The sequence below is a fragment of the Triturus cristatus genome, chromosome 3_1, assembly GCF_964204655.1.
Source record: "Triturus cristatus chromosome 3_1, aTriCri1.1, whole genome shotgun sequence".
Lineage (NCBI taxonomy): Eukaryota > Metazoa > Chordata > Amphibia > Caudata > Salamandridae > Triturus > Triturus cristatus.
In genome coordinates this window covers 640,118,609-640,144,008 of record NC_140583.1, presented here as the reverse complement: position 1 = coordinate 640,144,008, position 25,400 = coordinate 640,118,609, and the positions used below count along the sequence as shown (strand labels likewise).

Here is a 25,400-nt window from a genome sequence, read left to right as displayed (position 1 = left end):
GATTCAAACAGTCCTCACCCAATGTCTGACCTGTAAGGTTCTCGAGGTTCGCTCTCAGTGCCACCTTTGCCCAAAATACTAATTGTAGTTTCAGAGCAAGCGTGAGCTGGAGAAGAAGACAGGTCAAGGCAGGAAGCAGCAGGCAAGGGAATGGCCACAGCAAACTGGCCTGGCCTTCAAGGTCTAAGTACAGTATTAATGGATAATCTAACTTGGAGGGATATTAAATAAAACGTATGGCACTGGATTTCTATACAGAAATTGTGATATTTCCCTGGTACTCTGAAGGCAAAAGAGACAACCAAACCTATGGATTCTGCCCATTTCTCTTCCTGCTGTAGCCTCAGAGAACCACCTTAGGCCCCAGCAGTTGCATTATGGCCTGAGCTTCACTTCTCGTACAAGTTTGATGCCAGTATAAAAGATCGTCTGTGTGTAATGTGGAGCAGCAGAATGCCCCATGTACCTGCCAGGGGCCATGTTGTACCCACAAGCACTCTCTCACGCACCTACTGGCCAATGGATGGAAGTTGTACTTTTCTCAGCCATGGAGTCAATAATTTCATTAGTAAATTACACATGCCTCTGAAAATCTTACTGCCATGTCTATTGTCCTTGATTAGATAAAGTTGTCTAGCTGCTAATGACATATAACGTTAATTAGGAAAAATACACGGACTGTGATAAGAGACCCCTGGAGAATTAGTCAAATGTTCTGCTGCTCACCTCTGGCGCTGTTGCGCAGGCCTCTTCTGCAGGGGTATTTGTTGAGCTGCTCTGAAGCTGGTTGAGAAGGAACCCCCTCCTGCTTGGTTTGCACAACAGTGAACGTGTGCACCTGCACCGCTCAAACTGTGGTTTTAACAACACTAAGGGAACTAAAAGAGCGTAAACTAAACAAAGCCATCAGAGTAGCTTAAGCAGACACGCACTGCACACTCAAAAGTGTTGAGTGACTGCGCTGCATCACTGGGGATAAAGAGTTCCTTCGCCTCAGAGGGCTGGCAGCTCCCCTGCAGGTGGGCATTTCATGTTTAAGGCCTCTGACTCAAGCTCGCTCCCTTCAGAACTGAGCAGAAACAAAGAAGGAAGACTTGTCTCCTGTGTGCTGCCCACACCCTGGCCTCTGCTGGCACAGAAGCTACCAGCCAGGGCAAGTGGACATCTGATCAATGCCCTCCAAGGCTGGCTTAGACGAGAGCTGGATGTGCATTTCAGCTCGCAAGGCAGACAGCAGAAAAACACGTCTCCTAGTGGCAGGTTGTGGTGGAATGACACAAGGATGGAAATACAAAGAAGCCCTTCCTGGGATGAGGCGGACAAAGCACCCAGTGATGGTCATGTGAGGAAATATTGCAACTTACCACCATGCAGAATGAACACAGAAGAACGGGGACCCTGAGGTTGAGGAGACTCTGTCAAGTGTACATCCCGCTAACAAGGACCTCAGTCAAGCAACAGATTGCACCACTCACATGGCTCAGTGGAAAGGTTGAAATGGGGGTACTAGATTTGATAGGAGCACAAAACTTCACGCTTGTATGCAGAAACAAGGTTTGGCAAAGCCAATAGGTCTCGCCTATGTGATAACTATTGGCTTTGCCAATGTCTTTTAGCCATATTGTACTGCAGTGTGGTTGCTGTTCACCATGGCTAACAGCGTGGGGCAGAATAGAGTGGTGCAGACAAGAGTGCCGTTGAGGAGAGAGGCCTAGAAGAGAGTGGAGCAGAGTGGCATAGTGTGGAGTGGCGTGGGATGACAGAGTGTAGTAGAGTGGCGTAGAGTAGAGTGGTGTAAAGTAGAGTAGAGGGGCCTGGAGTGGCATAGATGAGAGTGGGGTAGTAAGACTGGAGTGGCGAGTGTGGTGGGGTAGAGTCAAGTGGCATGAAGTAGAGTGGGGTGGAGTAGAGTGGAGTGATGTAGAGTGGAATGTGTACACTAGAATGGCAGAGAGTGGAGTGGCATAGAGTGGTGTAAAGTAGAGTACTGCAGAGTGGCATTGTGTAGAGTGGAGTGGCGTAGAGAAAAGTGGCATAGGGTAGAGTGGAGTAGAGTGGAGTAGAGTGGCATAAAGTGGAATGGAGTGGAGTAAAGTAGAGTGATGTGGAGTGGCGCAGAGCAGAGTGGCATAGAGTGGGGAGGAGATAAGTAGAGTGGCATGAAGTAGAGTGACAGAGTGGAGTGGTGTATAGTAACTTAGGATAGAGTAGGGTGGCCTGGAGAGGCAGAGTGGAGTGGTGTAAAGTGGCATTGTGTGGATTGAGGGGCATAAAGCTGATTGGCATAGAGTAGAACGGCATAGAATAGAGTGGAGTGGCATAGAGTGGTGTGGAGTGGAGCAGTGTAGAGTACAGTGGAGTGGCATAGAATACGGTAGAGCGGTGTGGAGTGGCATAGACTTGACTGACCTAGAGTAAAGTGACGAATAGTACAGTGGGGTGGTGTACAGTGGAGTGGCGTAAAGGAAAGTAGCATAGAATAGTGCAGTTCTGGGTGAGAATAAATAAATCATCAATAGAGATGGCAGATAGGGTGAAAGCAACATAAATAAGAATATGACTGCCTGTGTTTAAAGTAGGTAGGCACATTGCACGTCCAGGAATAACACATAAAATATAAAAAATAGTGCATTGTAAAAAGTCGAGAGAAAACAAAGACGTGGAAGAGCACATGTCCTTGGTCCATGCACCAGGGAGGAGTGAACACAAGAAAAGAAGGGAAGCCTGCAGGAGCTCAGCAATAGAACGATTGCAAATAAGAGTGACAACGACAACCACTAATGGAATCTGCATGCTCCGTGCAGGCGAGACCTGAAAAGCTGTACCTCACACACCAAAGACACTGACACCAAAATGCGAGTCGCCAAGGGAGAATACCGTGTGGATTCTAACACTGCCTCGTAGCACATGCAAAGCTGGTGCCAAAATATAACGAGGTACATGGAAGCTGCCCGGGAGTCTAACGCGGCCTCAAGGCACGCCAGGCTAGCTGACACCAGAGTCTAGAGCGGCCTCATAGTCGAGGCCAGCATTAGGTATGGACGAGCTGGGCCCAGGCCCAGGGCGCCTTCCTACAGGTGGGTGCACACAGCTTAACTTCCAAATTGCTTTTAAATTCCAGACCGATGGCGTTTGTTCGTTCTGTTCTGGCCTCTCTATAAATCTTTGTTTTTTCTTCTTTTAGTACCTTATTTTTCCCTCTTGTTCCATGTCTCCCTCTCTGCCTTTTCCTCACCAATGGCCACTCACCTCTAATTTGAAGCAGATTAGCAGTAACAGCGCACATATGCTTTTGCCCGGGGTGTCCTGTCCTGCTCATGGCACATGCATGCTGGCGCGGGAGTTGTCTTGAGACCACCAGGTTCAAACATTGCATCAGAAGAACTTTTTTCCGGAAAAAATAAAAAGCTCGAGGAGTCAGGGTGGTAGGGCTGCCAAGGGGAGTTCTGAACATTTGTCCTTTCAGGGAGCAACGTGATATCTCTGGCACTTTAGTAAATGCAGGGAATAAAGAAATCATCAGCGAGTCAATGCATGTGACCCCCGAACCCTGTCAGGGGCAACGTAGCCCGCGGGGAAACTCAGAGAGTAACCACAGGCCTCAGCTACATGTTAGGTTCTCCTAATATGCCACTGACTTCCCTCCAGCCCCGCAGTAGTCCTTTAAGCCGAACCAACTTGGTATCTCATTTCCCAAATTCCCTATAGATGTGTCTGCCTCTGAGCTGCATGGTTATGAGGTACCCCCTCTCTCTAGCATCATTATATACATTATGTTCTACTGAGAAGTCCCTAGATGCAGTCATTGGCTCAGGTGCCTCGGTGCAATGCGCAGCCTCAACCGCGCAAGAAGATTAAAGATTGCTCGCAATCAAGGAGGGACCAATGCGCCCTCAAGAGCAGCGCTCCGCTGCTGCATAATCAGAAGCACAATTATGGAAACATATTGCCACTAACTTTAGCAACTTTCACTTTCTGTCCCTGGTGGTACTCCTTGATTAAGACTCCGCATCTGCCGGCCTGAATAACTGCATGAGGCAGGGGAGCGTGGAGGCCTCCAACCCACCCAGACCACAGCAGACTCCAAGATTCTAGCATTGAAACTCTCCATCCATGTCACCTGCGTCGCCAGGAGTGGAAGGGTCTACAGGGACATTATGATGATCATGTTAGACCTATCCGCGGCCTTTGATACGGTCCATCATGATTTATTGATGGACCGGCTACATGAGATTGGAGTTAAAGGGACAGCATGGAAACTTATTAAGTCCTTCCTAGCTGATAGAGTACAAACTGTTACTCTGGGAGACTTCTCCGCCAAATCGTTCTCCCTTCCCTGTGGGGTTCCACAGGGATCGTCTATCAGTCCGACACTTTTTAATATCTATGTAAAACATTTGGCCCCTCTGGTAGAATCCTTTGGGTTCTACCTTACTTCATATGCGGATGATACTCAGATTGTTGTCTCTCTACTCCCGGGAGGACTTCTGAGTACAGCATCTGAATTCAAGGACTGTAGGATGGCAGTAGGTAGCTGGATGGCCCAGAACTGCCTCAAGCTAAACACCAATAAAACTGAGGTGGTGCTCTTTGGAAATGATCCAAATTTCTGGACACCAGCATGGTGTCCAGCATCACTGGGACCTCTGCCAACACCATGCAGAAAAGTAAAACATCTAGGAATCATCATTGATAATAAGCTCTCTTTTAAAGATCAAGTAAACGCGGTAGTCTCTGCCACCTCGCACACATTGCGGTCCTGTAAAAAGATATTGCCTCTGTTACCCAAAGAGTCACAAAGGATACTTATCTCAGCCCTGGCGTTATCAAGATTGGACTACTTTAATAGCCTATACCTAAATATTCAGGAGGGATTACTGAGAAAACTACAATTATTGCAAAATGCCAGATTGATCTCTGGGATTCCTAAATATGCCTCAATCTCGGCTGAGATCAAAAGGCTACACTGGCTGCCAGTAAATAAACGTGTTTTGTTTAAAGCCATGTGCATTACGCATAGATCCCTACACAGAAGTGGACCTTCCCATTTGATAAGGCACAGTCAATGGTATACACCCGGAAGAAGGTTGCGGTCTTCAGAGGCAAAATTAGCTTCAGTCCCAAGGGCAAAAAAAGCGAATTGGGGTGGACGAAGCTTCCTAGTGAAAGCAACCAAGGCATGGAACACACTTCCATTATACCTTAGAAATATCACTAATCATTTGGAATTTAGGAAGGCGCTTAAGACATGGCTATTCACACTTTAAAGACCTTTCACCTACCCGGTTCCGGACCAAGGACGGACTCCTTTTCAATAGCGCCAGGACACCTTCGGGTAATTGTCGCACTCTATAAAAACTCATAACATAACATAACATAACATGAGATTTCCCAACGCTGCCATAACTCGAGAGGTTGGGACCGAATCAATCCTATGTTGGGAAAGGTTGTATGGTCTCGAGTATCCAGTAGGGAATATTCCTGTACCTTAATATCATAGCCAAAATATCTAGGACCAAAATATTGACAGGTATGTATGTTTAGACTTTCTATACGCCAAAGCACATGCTCTCTGGTACACACTCTTCCCATCTATCAGGATCATTCAGAACCATTGGTCCTTCAGGAAAGCCCTGAAGACCTGGTTGTTTTCTGTTTAAATGCACCTGTGGCCCTTCCTTGTTTGTTTTTCTTTCTGCAGCTGTTCTTTCTGAGGCTAGCGCTAGGCCGCCCCGCTGCTGGGGCAGCCATGCGCTTTTACAAATTCTTTAACATAACATATACCTAACTCCACATACATGTATCTCTCCAAGATATATAAATACATAGTGTGTAGATACATAGATATGAAGTTAAGAATAGTAAATCTTTACTTACCTATATGAACTTACCTTTGAATATTTTGATTCTCAATATTTAGCCCATGATATTAAGGTATCGCAATATTATCTACTCAATATCCAGACTGCAGCCGTGGGCACATTTCCAGTAGGGCTTGGATAGTGTCAGTGGGTAGAGTTCTACAATATCATGGTCCGAATATCGACCTACAGCCATTTCTTGACCATGAAGTTACTTTCTCAATATTTTGGTAGTTGATCTTACGGTCAGCACACCTGCAAAACCACAGGAATAAACAGGGTAACGCGTCAGGGGGTCGACATGGCTCAGTGGGAAAAATGCATCCTGTCTAGATCTGGGTATAACCTGAAAGCTGTAGGTTTGAATCCCTGCTACTCTGATTTTTCTGAGGTCAGTACTAAGAGACCCATAAATTGTTCTTGGAAGTGTGCTGTGCACGTGCATTCTGGCTGTCATTATTCAAAGGGATAACATGTCCGACATGTGCCTACTTATACCTCAAGCACCTCTCAGTGGCCCCAGCGCTCGGGGGTATCTCACCTTTTGCGCATAGGCCTCTCTCCCCGTCTGTCATTGGACAGGAGTGCTGCTGTGCTTGTCTCCGATAAGCAGCACCACTCAAGTCTAGATCTTGAGTGGTTGTCTCCTCTGCGACCATATAGGGTTCCTCTTGATTAATTGTCTCAAGTTGCGAGCGGATGGAGAAGGCAGCAAGAGATTCAATCAGGATGTGCACCTGCAGGAGGGTTCTGTCTCTGACACAACAGCTCCTGGAGAAGAAAACAAGCAGCAGATTCGCTTGCAGCGGAGTGTGATTACACGGATAAGAGGCCCTAGAAATGCATCGCCAAGAAAAATAAATAGAAGATTTAGTGGTACACTACTTGACTGCTCTTCGGTTCCAACCACATTCTGAGGCTACCTCAATATTTCACTTACATTTCTTGCATGTTGTTGGTACATTAATACCTTGTTTTTATACTGTGCTTACCACTAACAATAGTAGTAAGATCATCAGCACTAGATGACTATTTAAAGTAGCTGTTCTGCAGGTAGAAATAGAAATGTAATTGTGAAAGTAGCAGTACTTATTGGGTAGGACAAGCAGTAGTCTGCAGTATGAGGAGACTTATTACACAATAACTCCAAGTGACACACCTACAGGCACCCCATTTCCTGATAATGATACTATTAACAGTACTCCAAGTTGTAATACTGCAGTACTATTTTACCAGAGTATTACAAGCAGCAGCAATTGTTATGTTTCATATAGGTACCCTAATATAGGCCTACTTTACCTCCCCTACACTACACTGTAAAGAGCCTTTTTAGGATTGAACCTTTGACCTAGTTCTAGACCTGGGTGCAGAAGGAGGGTTTCTCCTAAACAATAGAGTCCAATAACTCCAACATTCATAAGAGTTCCTAGCTAGAAACCAGGCTGAGACTACACCACCTTCCTCCCCATATCTACGTACTCGGTTCATCCCATACGTCATCCTCAAATCCAGCAATGGCTAATACAAGCAACAAGGGACAAAGGATCCCTAGATACTTACTGTATAAATATAGCACCTCTTGCTAGTGTTAGACAGAGGGATCCCAGACTTCCAGGCCGACACACTGACCAGAGACACTGAGGCTCCTGTATGCAGACGCTCCAGCTGACAGTGGTCTGAACATCACTCGCGGGGTGTCCAACTCGAGACCAAGAAGGGCTCCGACATTCTCACACTTCAGGTAATGGGGTTCGACTAAATCCTAGAGGGATTCTTGGCTTCACACCTACTCACATGCTAGGTACACTTAGGTACATCTAGATAGGCGTTGTAGGAGTATGTACACTTTTATCATGTATTTTATATTAATGTATTAATTCATGCTTATTGCAAGATGGTAGAACTGTACTATCCTTTTATATTCACTGTACTGCTAATCATATATCTCTGCTACTGTCTAATGGTTGTTGCAGCTCATATATTTTACACAAGAATAACAACTGTTCAATAAACTCTTATTGAAATGCCCAGACTGTTTATTCCGTGTATCTCTGAGATAAACTAAATGATCATGATTGACTGAGCGAAAAGTAGTACATCGTTTCCACGATCTTGAGGGATCAGGGTTGTCATGTTCTAAGGTTGCCAGAAACTAATCTCTCCCCGATAAGAGGGGACACTAGTGGCACTGTGAGCTAACTAAATTCAAATAGGCTAACATTCCTCGGTGGGGGTGTACGGAACCAGTCTGCCACCAATCCCACAGTTTATGTTATCCAAACGTGCAGGTCCTGCATGGGTACTATAGGAACTAAACTACACAATACACATGGCTTATGTTTAATAATTACACATATCATTACTACAAACTTAATAGTATACAAAATACACTTCACCTACTCAATTACAGCACATAGGGGCGGAAGGAGAAACAGTATTGCAAGCCGTATTTCCACACAGACTCATTACCAACTTACAAGTGGTAGTAACGTACCTGTCTCAGTCTTCTGATTGCCACAACAACAGTAGAGTTAACAGCAGCACTACCTGAAAAGGTAACAACTGAAACAGATTTCAGTATAGCGTCACCTTCTACAGTCTTGCAAGTCCACCGCATCTTTCTGCATTCAGACCCTTTATTGGAGAACAGAGGAATGCATGTTGCCGTGTTTCATTCCAGCAGTGCAGTATACCTTTGCTTTGGGGCACTCCTTGCGAGGTTTACAAGGTATTCGCTTTCCAACACTTCAGGAGGACATGAAGGTTCTTTTCAGAAAGGGGTTTTCCCGGCCTACCCGTGCATAATATACTTATGCAAATGAGGCTAAAACTCAACTAAATGCAGCACATTTAGGCAAACAGAACCCCACACTCTCCCTAGGCAAGCGTTCTAGTGAAAGAAAAATCTTTGCAGGCTGATAGTTTAGGTAGATGTAAACCCAAATAAACTTTTTATAGTCTGGCTTGATAGCAAAGTTGTCACCAGACAATTATGTGAGCATCACTAGAGAGGGGCTTTGGCTCCGCCCACATGTTGGGAGCCAGGAGTGTAGGTTTTGACTGGGCAGAAGTTGAGTGCGTCCACAAAATGTGCTTGCCCTCCAGCCAGCTGTAACCATTTCGCTTATTTTTCCTGCTGCCTAAGCTTGAATTTTCAGGGGACACACATGACATTGGAATGCCATTAAAGTGTGTTAGTTAACTAGATAACTTATGTTGTTTTTCTGGGGCAGCAGTACAGGCGGGAAGAGAACAGTCATTAACCTACATGGATTTTGAGGTCAGGCTTTTTTGACAGTGCAGCTGTCACCGGACCTTTTAACCTACACCAGTATTGGTCTACAGTTCTTCACTTCCACACAAATACATTTCTATTCCTATGCTATTCTTTACCATACAACATTCATTTTAAAGTCAGACCTATTTGCATTGGCAATGCTTGTTTAAAAAAATTGGCTGAACCAGTGTCAGCCAATGAACACTGCAGAACATGCACACTTGGAAATACATACATGGCATTCTGCACATGACAGGCATTCTCAGCACCTGCTTTTCGCCTAAACCGAACGTCTAAGATAAGAAAGGACTCTGGGCTCAGGCTGACCCGGAGGGGGCTGGGTTCAGTTTCTGGACTGTGCTCCGGTGTGCGATGCGGGAAAGTTGGCTAATAGCACGGCCACCGCCTCGCACGCGGGGCCACCTGCCCTGCGCCCGCTTTACTCCAAAGATAAATATATTCATAATATACAGAAAGGAGTGTGACACAGGGCTGGCACCACTGTATCTGCAGGGCCGATGCTGGTGCCTTTCATCGTCTTCCAGCCAGGGCCGCCGCAGCCTTCCGCGTGCGCCGCTGACCTCTGCAGAGCACCTGCTTGAAAGGAAGGGCAAACTTTTTTGTTTCTCCCGGAAAGAGAGTGGAGCTGGATTTAAATACCACTTTTATGTCTTTTGTTGTTTTAAGTGCAAATGAAGGCTTAGAATGCAGTGTTCTGGAGAGGCTGCTACGGGGAATTTTGCTTCAATTATAAATTCTGCCGCCTGACAAGGGGTATTTTAGCAGCGCAACACACCTTCCATGCCTTTTCCCCTCTTCCTCCTCTCCCACACCACTCACTCGCTGACTCCTTATCATTTTAATACTTTACACATTTGGAAGTGACACGTTTTGTATACCTACAGTTGTTCGTATTAACTAGGCCTGGGCGGTAAATTCCGTTCCGTTTGCGGAATTTGCGAAATTTGGGTAATTTTGCGTTCCGCGAGAACGCGGAATTACCCAAAATTCCGTGATCCGCGGTTTCGTGGAATTTTTTACTTCTTCGTTCTTTTAAAATGCGTGTTCGCGAGATATATGTCTCCCAGAGCACGCAAACAGCATTAGCGAACAGGAAAAAAACATCACGAATGGGCGGAACAAGCAATTCCGCGTGTGTGCGGAACATTTGTGTTCTCGCAGAGATTTTTTACAGTTTCGCGGAGCATTGCGTAGCGCGACTAGGCAAATTCCGCCCACCCCTAGTATTAACCCTACTTGCATGCATTAAAGGAGGTCCAGTCATTAAAGGGTTTCTGCCGGATATTGCGTATTGTTTTCAGGACTGAGCACAGACTCAGTGGCGTAGCTGGGAAGAGGGGGAGCTGGCCTTCCTGTGGCCTTCAGCACAGTTTACCATCAAGCTGGAACAAACTCCATCGAACTATGATTCGATTAATTTTACGCTGTGCTTCATTGGTTGAACACGTGCCTCTAACAAAAGCATCAACTCTTCAAGATCTCAGTGGTACCTAACGTGTACACCAATGATTCTCCACTCCCCTGTTTACCTCCAACTTTGGCCTAGAGCCTATAAGTCCTACTCACTGATGACGGTAATAAGATGTGATAATACATAGATGACAGGCAACTATATGAAAGTTTTCTCCATCATCAAAAATCGACCGATTCTAGACCTGCCAGGTCTTCACACTGAATTGAATGTCAAACAACTGAACCCAACCAAAACTAAACTCTTACTCTTCACAAACAGCAACAGACATTAAAGATTCATTAATATTTGTTTGCAATAGTGGTTTGTTTCCCACTAAATTTTTGCCACTTCTAAGAACTATAAATAATCAATGGTACTATTACCCAATTTATTGTATTCAATATACCGGTCAGGAAATTAAAGGAACATCAAATTCACAAAAGTTGATGAGAGGAATGCTTGCAATAAGTCTAACCACTGGCAATCGCTCGGCGTGGCATTCTAACTCATCGTTCTTTTGCCCACCATGCCACCTTAGTTTGGACCAAGCCATATGCATATCAGTCTTGACTGTGCTCCAAATGGAACAGTCCAACCCAAACTGCCAGGCTAGGTCCTCTCTGAACCGGAATGCAAGCATACCAAAACCAGTTTCGCTCTGATTGGGGCTTGTCTGTCAGGTGTGGCTTCGTTCAAGTTCCACAGTGAGACCAGGGCCCATGTCTGGGCTCAGCCTTGCCACATAGGGGATGCATCAGACAAGCAAAAGGTGATGGGAGGAATGCTTGCAATAAATCGAGCCACTGAATCACTTAGGGCAGTATTCTAAACCATTGTTCTTTTGCCTCACCATGCCACCTCAGGTTGGAATCAACCATATGCAAATCAGTTTTGACACTGCTCCAATAAGAACAGTCCACCTCGAACTGCCAGGCCAGGTCATCCTTTTTTTAAATTTTTATTTTTTTACGGAGTTTCATATAGCGCGAACTTGACCAGAATCGGGTATCAGAGCGCTTTACATAACACCAGTTGCGTTACATGAGGACACATTCATTTTTTGTGGGCACGGGGAGATTAAGTGATTTGCCGAGAATCACAGGATGTTGAGCGCCATTGCCGAGACTCGAACCCAGTTCCCCATATTCGAGGTCGACCGCCCTAGCCATTAGGCCAACTCCTCTCTCCTTGAACTGGAAGATACACAACCAAAGCCAGGTTTTTCCCTGATTTGGAATTGTCAGTCGGTGTAGCTTTGTTCCAGTGACATAGTGAGCAAGGGACCCATGTCTGGGCATATCCTTACCATTTAGATTGGCACATCACTAGAATACCACTGGAACCAAGCTATACCCGACTGACGAGCCTTAATATGGGCAAAACTGGTTTTAGTTTGCTTGTGTTCCGGCTCAGGAAGACCCTGGCGTGGCAGTTCGGGCTAGATTGTTCCTGTTCGAGCAAGGTCAAAACAGATTTGCCTACAGCTAGGTCATTTGCCTAGGGCTAGGTCCAAACTGAAGTGGCATGGTGTGCAAAATAACGATGAACTGGGATGCGGGCCTGAATAAATTACCAGTGGCTGAGAATAATTCAAGCATTCCATCCCTCACTTTTTTGTATACTTCAGGAAATGATGGAAGGTTGAGCCATACGCTTGACCTTCAGTTTGCTGCAGATGACTGCAGCAAGCTTCAAAACACAGCTATCTTGCTAGTAGTGCCTCAGTGTAGAGCTAAAGCTGGATCGATCCACACTCCAGACAAATCTCAAAAGTTCACCCATTACACCAACTTTTCTAAGAAACCCATTGCAAAGATAACCCCAAACACCGTGGTACCAACTTTCTCTGGTGGAAAAAGTAAACTTCTGTCTTCTAGATGCAGAGTTCAGAATGCACATCCGATACCTGATCCTTCCAGATAGGAGAAGCGTCCTGGTCCTCGATGACCCTGTCTCCACATTGGCCACTTGGTGTTGGACAGCCTCGCAAAAACAACTTAGTAGCCCCTGTAAATCGAGGCCAAGGGGAAGTCTTGCTTGAGGATTTGCCTAGTTCCTTGGCTCCGGCGGATAACAAGCTTACTGAACTGGGTGACGATTTTTGGCATAGACTAGATTCAATGTTACATAAATCTGTCTCACCGATTCATGATAGACTAGATCGTATTGAAAATAGGATTTCTTGTCTTGAATTGGCCTTTGCCTCTTTCCAAACTAGATCTGATTCAAGGGATAGAGTTAAAAAGAGTGATTCAAGATTAACATCTCATACTCAAGAGGGCCTGCAGGTCAACGTAGGGGTAGCCCCTCCTTCACAGGTAACCTTGACGTCTTCAATCGCATTACCTGGTCCATTGGATACCAGGGTGCTACCTAACCTATCTGGTGAGAAGGGCGGGAACGGGCAAGGGATTGGAGGTAATGTTGTTACCACTAGACCTATGGGGCAGCGGGGCCTCCAATCCTTTGGTTCAGCGGATCGAAGGCAATTTTTGAATCTCCCGCCTTAATCGACTCCTTACGTTGTTGTTCTTACGGGAGTTCCAAAACTGATTGAGGGGAAACGGGAGGAGTTTTTGGACCTAAAACATAAATGCATTCACTGGTTAAATCAACATAGGCCGCTACCGGTGTCGGTTTCAGCAGAAATTATTTTCGCACACCGGGTGGATTGGGTGGGTCCTAAAGTTAAATCAGTGAAGGGAGACTTTGTTGTCCTAAATTTTAGAGACAGAAGGGCCGTGGAGCATATTTGCGCTTGGCCCGCAAGTAATTCGGTCTCCCAGATCAACTCTTTATCACTTACATTTTTCTACCCACCCCCATGTTATAATAAGAGCCCCCTGCGTTCGTTAATACCTGGTATCTCTGCTGAAAGGTTGGATGCAGGAATCCCTTTGTCTAACCGGTTTGAAGGTCTGTCGGGTTTGGAAGACTGCGATTGACGGTCCACCGTTATGCAAGATGAATCTCCTTCTGGAGAGTTAACCGACACAAATATTATTGTGCCACCGGTTGGATGTGTTGGTTATCTTGCTACGTCGATAGTGGGCTCTATTCTTGAGCAGGACACTATTATTGTTGATCCACCAGTCCGGGGGGTGGCGGCCATCCGAATGGATGCTGTTGATGACACGGTTCCCAGTTTGTCAACAGGTCCCATTTCTACTGAGAATGTATTTCTGTCCTTGGGTCTATTGCCTCAGATACACCTGGCCTCACCGGCACAGGCTATTATTTAGCCACCTGGAATATAGCCGGGTGGCAACGTAAGCGGGATATTTTGGGCTGGAGGGAGTTTGTTGGCAGTTGTGATTTATTTTGTATGCAGGAAACCTGGTGTAAGGAACAAATCAACTTTGATGGGTTTGTTTCCTTTAATCTTCCTGCCCAGGAATCCTTGTCAGGCCGTGCGAAGGGAGGTCTACTAATTACTGTCAATTAAACTGCCTGTGGTTGTTAAGGCATACGAAATGATTGGATACCACTCCCAAGTGTTGTGGTTACAGCAAGAGAATGGTCGCAATGTTTTGATTATTAATTATTATTACAACTTATTTAATCAGACGCGATTATTCGCGGTCATGGAATTAATGGATGCTCTTGATAAATTGTACTCCGATAATCCTATTAATTTTGATGTCATTTGGGTGGGCGATTTCAATACCCCTCTTTGCCCTTTATCCCTAGTAGAGGCCTGTGGGTATGCTGCTGATAGTGATGAGCCGGAGGTTCATTTTCCACATAACTCTTATGGAAAGTTGTTGAACTCTGTTATAGCTAAATATGACCTAGCAGTATTACAGAGCACAAATGATGTTTACGGTAACCCAGTCCCTACATTTACTGGCAGGGGCGCAGGTACTGTAATTGATCATTTAGTTATTTCCGCGAATATTAATACTCTCTGTGGAACCCCGGTGACTTTGGACCTATCTGTTAGCGATCATAACTGCATCATTTTATGTCTGTCCTTATGGGGTAATAAGAAACAGGGGCCTGAAATTATTGTAAATGACGTTGTTTTAAGCAGGCCTAATGGCCACAGGATTAAGTGGACTACCACTAACTCAGACACGTACTTGAACAGAATTGTCACTCTCTGCCTACCCGAGTTAAGCATGTGTCTTGAAGCTAAGGGTGGCCACTTAGGTATCCTACAAAGTTTTAGTACTATTAATGACAATATCAACAAGGTTCTGACTACCTCTAATGTAAAGCGACATAAACAGAACTGTGGATGGTTTGATAATGCTTGCACCAAGGCCCTACAGAAGCTAAAGAAAGCTCTTTTGTGTAGTCCCCGGAATAAGTCTTTTATCATCAATCTTAGGATAGCCTACAAGGAACAGCTAAAACGTAGGAAATGTGAACTCCAGGCCGAAGCATGGGACAAGTTGACGGTTGCGGTGGAGTTATCCAATAGTAAGCTCTTCTGGGATACTGTCAACAGCCCATTTTTAAGGAATGAAGATGTCCCGATAATCACTTCCCAAGTCAGCAAGGAAAGTTGGGTCCTCCACTTTTCATCCATTTTTAACCATAGTGATATTTCTTGTTTGCCTAGTCAGTCATCTGTTGTATGGCCTATTATCCCCCTCAATATTACTCCCTCTGAAGTTGTAGTTGCTTTAAGATGCAGTAAAGGAGGGAAAGCTCCCAGGCCAGATGGAGTCCCAATCGATCTTTATAAAGCCGATACAACTATATGGGGCCCCGTCTTATCTAATGTCTTTAATGCGGCTACAGAGGGAAAGATTCCGTCGACTTGGGGGGAGTCCATAATAATCCCCATATATAAAAAGGGCCTTAGGTCTGAAGCCAAAAATTACCGCCCTATGGGCCTTATGTAGGTGGGTTGGCATTTACCACTTCATAAATACCGAATCATACCGATTCGGTATTTATGAAGTGGTAAATGCTATGTAGGTAATTGGTCGGTAAATATTACCGATTCGGAAAAATTCGGTAATTACCGAATCGGTATTTACCGATTCGGTAATGAGGCATACCTTCCCATTGATGGGAAGGTATGTCTCATTACCGAATCGGTAAATACCGATTCGGTAATGGGGGAGCACATGCAAGGGTGGCAGGGTGTCACATTGACACCCTGTTGCACCCCTGATTCGGCCATGTGTGCACATGTGGCACACATACATGCCCTGAGGGCATGTGTGTCTGCCACATTGCACACATCTACGGGCAAAATAATGCATTTACACACATATTCGTCATTTACCACCAACTATTAGTTGGTGGTAAATAACGAATCCCCACACACACCACACAGTCCCCCTACATCTCATTTCTGTATTCGGAATTTACCGAATCGGTAAAATTACCGAATCGGTAATTTTACCGATTCGGTAAATTCCGAATACAGAAATTCTCCCCCTACATCTCAAAAGCCAAAATACCGGGCGGTAACGGTATAATTACCGAAAATCGGCCGTTACCGACCGGTATTTGGCTTCCTACATGAGGCCCTATATCTCTGTTAGACTCATCATTAAAAACTATGAGCCGGGTCTTATTGTTTAGACTAGAAGAATGGGCAGAGATTAATGGGATTTTGGCACAATCACAATATGGGTTTAGGAAAGGTTGGGGAACCCTAGAACAATGTGTAAATTTAGATCTCATTATTGGGAAATATACGCGCGCAAAGCAGGGATCTCTTTTCCTCTGCTTTGCTGATCTTAGTAGCGCGTTTGACCTGGTAGATCATGGTCTACTATGGTCAACCCTTTTGGACCTAGGTGCCCCCCAGGCTATTATTTTCTTTTTGGCATGACTTTATGCTAAATTGTACGCAAAAATACACTATGGCCTAGAAGGAGAATGTACAAGCCAAATTAGGGTGAGCCTTGGCATTAGGGAAGGCTGTGTCTTGGCACCCTTACTTTTTTCTCTTTTTATTAATGCCATTGAAGTTGATCTTAAAAAGGTTAAGTGTGATGCCCCGCAAATTGAGGGACAGGAGGTACCTGTGTTGCTTTATGCCGATGACACAGTTCTCCTCTCAAGAACTCCCATTGGTTTACAAAACTAATGGATTAAAACTTAATAATTCCAAGACTTTTGTTTTACCGTGCGGACGTAAAACAAGAAACTTGAGACCCTTCCATATTGAGAACCAGAGAATTCTTTTAGTAAATAAGTTTTGTTACCTCGGCATCATGTTTTCAAGTAATGGCATGTGGCATGATGAGATTTTAAACGTTAAGGCCAAAATGGCCAGATGCGCCTTCGGCATTTTTAAATTTGCAATCAAATTGGGGGATCGTCTCATTTTTGATATGTTACACATTTACAAAAATAAGTGTGTTTCGGCAGCACTTTACGGCGCAGGGGTTTGGGGCTACTGCCCCCATGGAGATCTCCAGACTGAGGAAAATGCTTTTTTTTTAAAAAATAATTATGTTTGCCCGTGTCCGCTCCTACCTCATTAATTCATAATGAGTTGGGGCTGAATTATTTGTCTGACCTGATAGAACTGAAACCATTAATGTTATGGAGGTCGATTTGGTTGAAGAAAGAGACTGGGTTTAATAGAAGCATTATTAAGGACTGCCTCTGTTTGGATAAATGTCTCCAAATCCCATGGTTAAAATTTGTGGTTACTACCTTTAAGGAATTTTTCAAGGTGAATATCTTAGAAAATCCAAACTATGCGTCAGATTTCAAACACATTTTTCTAAGGGAAAAAGTTCAACGCCGCTATTTTAAGAATATGCAGCTTACAACCGTGGCCTTTTATTACTTACAGGAGCATACTGTAGGGTTTCAACCATACCTATCTCAGGTTACTAGATCTTCGCATCGGTTCGTATTGACCCGACTGAGATTAGGTATTGTCCACCATTTGGTGGCTTTTCCATCAATAAAAAAATGCCCCATTGCTCCTTGCCCATGTGATGGAGTCACTAAACAGAGTGTTACACATTTTCTCCTTACATGTAACCTATATATGTATTTGCGCATTATCTATTTGAAACCACTTTTTAAAAAATACGGGTCCCGTACCCTGAAGTCCGCTTTGACCCTGTTATTTACTCTTAATGACATAGATATATGTTTTTTTACTGCCACGTTTATTTTAAAATCTATTGCTGCTAGAAAAAGTATGGTCTTTTAACTTTTATGTTTGGCTGATAGATTACTTTTTGTAAACTTTGTAATGTGACTACCTCAATTTGTTTTGGTTTAATTCGTTCAGTAAGTTGTATATTTATTGTTTGTGCTTTTATGATTGTTTTTTAGTAATCGAATAAAGCTTACTTTGAATTGAATTGCCTCGCATAATACACAATTCGAAGGACTGGAAAAATACAATCTCATCAAACAAACCCTGACTCACCAACAAGGCCTGCTTTGGCACCCCCGTACCATCAGCAAATTATGCTGCCTCACCTAGACAGCAGAATTAGTGTGCTGCCATACCTAGTCAAAAAACGAACAACTTCAGATAGCCAACACACTAAAAGGAGCCAAAACAATAATATACTTGATACTATAGGCTGCAAAAAAGAAAACCGGTACTCGCATCTCTCTGCACCAAGGATCTGAAATAAAACACATTTAAATATCAGGCTTACATAGTCATTCATAGAATTCAGAAAGAAGCTAAAGTGTCCTTTATTCAAGGGGCATCTGACCACTGATGATATGACTTAAGATCGGTGGCGTAGCAAGGGGGATATGGGCCCTAATATACACAATATATTTGGGGTGCAGTGGGCTCCTCAGATTCAGGAAACCCTTTCTTATTCCACCTGATGCTCTATTGAATACTCTACCCCTGACTAAGCCTCTGGTTCTGGTCCGCATATTGTCATCTTCTACAAGACTTCTCCTGGTAGTATGATTGCTTCTTTGTTTTATCACATCTTTTACACGCCGACTATAGGCGCATTTTATTCTCCTACCCTCGCCTGCAAACTCAGATCTCAGTCTGACCCAGTGCTTTCTGACACCGAATGGCACTTCTTTCGCTGAAGCTCATTTCTACAAAACCATTTACTTTCTGTCCCTGGCAGCCACCAGAATCGTCTCCTCCTCGAACCTCCCCTTTATCAGTACCTCCTCTCTAATCAACACACTGGCAACAAATAAAGCGTGGCAGTGTAACAGACTTCTTGTGGCACACCTACAGCACTCGTTTTCACGCCTCGTTAAAGTCATTGATTTCACTACATGGTGTGCACTTTGCCCCACCAATCACCCACCAGCGAACGCCAACAAGAAGCGGGTCGATTCTACAAACGCAGCACCTTCTGCAAACTTCTGGTGCTAGTTTTCAAAATCATTCACGACACAGAGGCCCCTCCGTACCTATTATTCAATCCTTGCATACCATCCCCTGCCTTATGTTCTGCCAGTCTACACCTCTTAACAGTACCTTAGCCCACCCATACCACTTCCGGGTTTAGATATTTCGAATTACTTGACCATTTTATTTCGTCTCTATTAGACTTTAAATCTGGCCTCGTTCACCAGACAACTGGACACTCCTCAAACTATTTTTATTTACACCCTCTCTGTGGTCTCGCTTGACCTGGCATCACTTCTGCCTGTAATGCAAATGTTTGGAGATTATTTAAATGCCCTGCTCATTGTATGTCAGATGTCATGTTGTTATCAGTGACGCAACTGTCCTACTTCACTCCGATCAGTACCTCTACAAGCTGCGCCTCATGTGCCATATGGTTTCCAATAACCATCTGGTAATGCTATGCATGTGGCACGCCCTTCTTACTTAGGGGCTATTTCTCAATTAATACAAAAGACAAATAATGATCATGCCAGCTTCTCTGGCCACTGGCCCCTCAGGATGCCCTCTCTGTCACCCTTGCTTATTTTGCACCATAAGGAGTCATTCCCTCCATTCTCCGCCCAGAGTGTCTAATAGCTCCACATTGCTGTATACATTACTTGTTTTCTCACAAGTTAGGCCTGCACTTTAGAAACACCCACTCATGCATGAACATAAACAAAATGATTGAATGGCTCAGTTTTCAGGCGTTTCCTGAATGACAGAAGCCAATCACCTGCGATTGAGGAAACGCCTGGCAATAGATGACAGTTGTCAGAGCCAACCTATAACGTCCTATCAGGTAGTGGTTGAAGAGTTCCTTTGTGCATCCATCTAGACTTGAAGTACCTGGTCAACTTCCAGTTTTTGTTGCGTTCTTGGTACCTAAGTAACCATAAGGTGACTCTGTAGCGCTAACCAAGAATCTATAAATACTATGTCACTGATCAGCACACGCATTGGCACCAGAACAGGCACTCTGCATGACTGTAGCTACTTCTTTACTATCACAAGAATGCATGCCAACACATCACTCTGATGAGCATTAGACAGCCTGCATGATCTGATATTTGGGAGGTGTCAGTCTTTGGCTCTTAAGTTTTTGTTGCAAGTTATGCAGCCTTTTTAAAAATGCCACCAGGTGTGTGTTTGAGGATCACTAACGCTACACTATATATGTTTCTTTGTCAAAACCTCGATATCCACAGATTGTGTAGTTGCTGTGAAACCCCTTGATATGTAGCTGTGAGGGTAGCAGTGGTGAGGCTGCTGGTATCTGCACAATGGGGAAGAATGATATAATATCTATTGCGGTATGCAGTAGATATGTCTGTTTTCGCCACCGTGCAGACACCGAGTGACGCTCCACAATTGTTTTCCTTGTAATAACACTGGCACTGTTTCAAACAGGCTTCTCTAATGCTTCATTACTCTGAGAGCAGGTAAGTAACTGATCAGGATGAAAACACCGGTAAAACGTAGTCACCTCCGGTTAACCTTGGAGAAAACCCTGATCACTGTTCTAGGTCAATGCTAGGGATACATCAGAGTGCAATGCTCATGTACAGGTACAGTGGCAACCCAACCAAAGTTGGAATACATAATAATTGGATAAGTCAGCCCATATAGGTCGTAAACAGTGACGTTGGGGCGGTAATGTTTATTGCTACTTATCTCTATGGCTACTTACAACTTTAGTGCGATACACAGGGTCTTCCTCGGAGAACACACACAATAACTGCCAATGGCATATGAACGGCCTGCAAAGTGGAGCAAAGGAATCAGACCATGGAAGGCCACAAGCTCCCTTCGGTAACACTTGCTGCCATAGAGCAGAGGATTGACTCCAAGTTGGTCTGCATAGTACACGAAGCCTACAGGGCATATTACTTCAGCGAACTATTCCCTCCCTACACCAAAAGGGAGCACTCAAACCTGGTGCAGAAGCTGATGGTTAAAAGGCCTGCGTGTCCAATGTGAAGCCTCTCGAAGCATGTAAACCCCTGCTCCGAGCGAAACGCCGAAACTGTCCACATAAAGTCCCATAAGAAATTAAACTCAGCCTACCACAAGACTCTACGTTACCAGGCTCGCCAAGCTCACTTCAGTAACTTTAAAATGCCTGGTGTCTATACGGTGGCTCACCATAGTAGTATAGACTTACTTTAATACGTGCCAGTAGACCACTTAGACTTCGGCCACACCCTTTAGGTCATAAGGATCTTTTTTGAAAGATTGACTCCACCACTGAGAGAAGTCTCCACCACTAACCCAAAACCCTTCCTCTCCATCGTCCAGCTTGAAACTCTAAAGTGATTATGAGGCAATACTGAGGTACATTCCTTCGACCACTATCACTTAAACCAGTACCTCAACACTAATCATAATCTAAAAACTAACGCTATCACCATCTCTGCACTTAACGACAACGCTTATTGTAACACTAACTGCGACACTATAGCTAACCCTAACACAAAACAGAACCTTAATATCCTAACCCAAAACGCAGTCTTTATTATATAAATATATATGAAACATTTGTAAAATATGGAGGCTGGCCCTGATGACATGCAATCATTATGTGAAAATGCTTTTCTATAATTAAAGTAATAAATGAAACTAAATTAGAATTAATTTTACTAACCAGGGAAAGATAACCCTTGAAAATGATTTATTAAATTAATTTAAAGTAAATTAAAGAAAGTGGAAAACAAAGAGGGCAGTGCCGCCTTCTCAATGCCCTCATCTTCATTTTTAATTATATTACAAATGGGATTAAACTATAAATTTAAAACTTCTTTTATTTCGTGTTCCTTATTTTTGATAAATTATTATTAGTCTATTTTTTAAATAAATGTTTTACTTTAATTAAATTTTCAGTTCATTTCGATTGTTTAAAATTGTTAATTACATTTAAAATTGCTTATCTGTTTATTCAAGGTGTTGAATTCCTGACACAAAGATCAACGTAACAGTATGTCTTAGTAATGGAATTGAAATAATGGTGGATTGAAGTAATGACATTTTTCAAATACAATGCTCACATTTCAAATACAATTGTCCTGTTATTTTATGTAGCACGCTTAGTCCTGATCATAAGTGCTCCCTACCTTTAGCAGACATGGTAAGTGAGACAGAGAGAGATGAAAAAAAGGATCATGAACAATAACTGGAGTAACTTGAGTAAACCAGGATTGAAACCATTTTCCTAGATCCAAGTACTGCAGCTTTGACACTTGACTATACCGCACTATACATTGTCATGATGCAAGTAAATGGAATGCCTTTCCTTACTAGTATAAAGTGATGTATTTAAGTAATGTCCCCAGCGGCCTGTAAGACAACCACCAAATGTTGATGAATTCAATTGGATCCAAGATTCAACAAAGGGATGATCATGTGTAACTGAAGTTGTGAAGATACAAAAAATAGGTGGAGGGGAAGAGAGTTAAGGTGTCCCATATACACACATTTTCTTAAAATGTTTACATTTTCCTTTATAGGGATATATATATATATATATATATATATATATATATATATATATATATATATATATAACCTCTAGGTAGTTATAGTTAGTACCTAGTTTCCATAGATAAGAGGTTTTTGGTTTGGAATCTTCACAAAATTGTCCTAAACACGTTGCACGGTTTGTCTAGTTCTGCATGGTAATTTTCAGAGTGATCTGTCAAGCGGGGGCTGAGAAGAAGGGTGGCAGGTCAAAAAATGTGCATTTCATCGATGCAATTTCCAATAGGGATTTTGGACACAACTACAGCCCACACTACTAGACTGAATTACACCAAATTTGGCACAGAGATAACTCTTGGTCCAGAAAGAGCCCTTTTTGTGATTTGGTGGAAATCCATTCAGTAGTTGCGGAGCTAAAGAAAATACAAAATTGTATATGCAGGGATATAGACCCTCCGTGGATCCCCCACGGTAGAGCGGCAAACTCATGTGCAACCAGCAAATCCGTGATTGGCTGGTCACAACCTGACTGGGAGGTTGCAGCTGCCATTTTAAGTATTGCAAAATGGTCCAGAGGACTTAACATTTTTCAGCACAATGGTTAAAGGGGTCAGGGTAGAGGTACCCTGATCCCATGGGTGTGTTAGAGGAGTGTCAGAGGGACTATTGCTGTGTACAAAATTGAGTTATATTGTTTTTTTACCCACTTCGGGAATCCGCGGATCCCCCTCAAGGCTCCGTGTGCTCGCCCCATGTAAATCAGCAACAGATCTAAAACCTTGACGCGCTTGGAGAAAAAAAACACTTTCAGACCCACTCGGACACCCATACAGGTACTCTCACATCCATTTACAGACCAGCACAGGCAGTCACACACCAACTCAGTAACCTATGCAGGCATTCATGCACCTACTCACAGACCTATGTAGGTATTGACACACCCAATGACACACCCATGCAGCCACTCAAAGACCCACTCACATTCCCTTGCATGTACTCCACACACCGACTGTCAGACCCATTCGGACACTCTCACACCCACTGACAGACCCACACATCCACTGACAGACCCACACATCCACTGACAGACCCACACTGACAGACACACATGCATTCACAGACCCACTCAGGCATTCACACACACAGTGACATACCTGTGAAGGAACTCACACACCCACTCACAGACCCACACACAGACACTAACACACCCATTCACACACCCAGTGAACACACATGAACTCACACTCCCACTCAGACACACTTACACACTCACAGACCAACTCACAGACCCACACATGTACTCACACACCTACTCACAGACACTCACACACCCACACACAGAGACACACACTCTCACACCCACTCACATATCCACAGTCACACACCGTCTCACAGTGCCACTCACACACACAAAGTCCTACTCATACACCCACTCACAAACCCATGCAGCTACTCACACAGCGATTCATATGCCCATATTACCTCTCACACAGCCATTGACATACCCAGTCACACACTCACACAACCACTCACACACCTATCTGGTCTGTGACACACCTACTCACTCACTCACACAGTCAGTCAAACACCTACTCACTCACCCAGTCACACACTCAGAAACTCACTCAGTGACCCATACTGCCACTCACACACCCAGTTAGAGACCCATACACCCTCTTATATACCCACTCACACAACATCAAAACAACTGACACACCTTCTCACAGTCCTATAGAGGCACTCCCACACTCTCTTAGCTACCCATGTAACCAGTTATAACTCTACTGTATTAAATTTGTTGTTGTTTTGCATAAATGGTTTTGGTTGAGGAAAACCTGTTGCTATTATATGTTGAATGTGTGCTTTTGGTTTGGGATCTACGATGCTAAAAACACTAAAGTATGACCCATAATCCACACTATGACCATTTTGGAGAGAAGGAGTTGCACAGAGAAGAAGGCTGCAATAGAATAAGGCAGTATTAAAGACAAAAGGGAGATCAAATAAAGGACAGCAAGTACAATGTAAAAGAACATATTTGATTGGATGGTGGAGATGTTAATGGAACTAAAAGTAAGTAGTGATTTCGAGAAAAAAGTAACTACATCTGTGAATGGTTCTGAAAAAATTATGTTGTTAGGGATATGCTTGAAATTGCAACCAGTCAACCTACAGTTTAATTGAAAACTGGTATGCTGCTTACAGAAAGTATGTGTATTTTTGACCCATTGGTAGATAGATAGTGCTGCTAACAAGGCCACCATGGACACAGAGCTAAAAAAATATGGGGATGGGGAACAAAAATGAATGCACTGTAAAATTCAAAAAAAGTGGTGTGGAAACATTGGTAACTAGGGAGTGTTTGGCTTTTAATTGATTAGTTATTACAAACTAAAACATAAATGCAAACTAATAATGGTAGACTGGTAAATGCTTCTACAGGCTTCCATGTGGATCTGTGGGTCGACAGTGAAGTTTCACAGGGAGGTATGCTGAGCGTCACGGTGAGTACATGGATTCACGGAAAAAAGCTACCAAATTGGGCTTCTTTCCAAGAAACATGGAGAAAAAAAACTGACTCTCTAGATGTGGTATAACAAAAAAAATGAAGAAAGGAAACCTGTGATTTGTTAACTACAAGAGAATAAGTAAGAGCACATGGTGAAGGGTAGCCATTTTAACTGCTTTTGTACTGAGAGTGGAGGAGGATTGCCATAGTTCTGACTTGAGATTTCCAATTAAAACAGATGTTAACAGAAATAGAAATTAAAGTTGAAGAACATTAAAGAGCTTGTATATGTATAACAATTAGACTGTAGTATAAAAAGGTACATTTAGATATAAAATTGTAAGTGTATAGAAGATGAAAGAAAATGCGTATTTTCAAGACACTATGCAAGAAGGTCAAATAGAAGGTAGCATAGATCAGAACATTAACTAAAAATAGAGTGAGAAGGAAATGAGAAAGAGGAATTGGTATACTGAAAATATAGTAAT

The 25,400-nt window shown here is 43.6% G+C and overlaps 1 protein-coding gene across 1 annotated transcript in view; it reads right to left on the bottom strand.

Annotated features, from left to right (window-relative positions):
- The window catches only part of MEGF11 (multiple EGF like domains 11), a 1,813,102-nt gene that overhangs the window by 1,486,069 nt on the left and 301,633 nt on the right, over window positions 1-25,400 (bottom strand). The gene's annotated exons all lie outside the window — the stretch shown is intronic.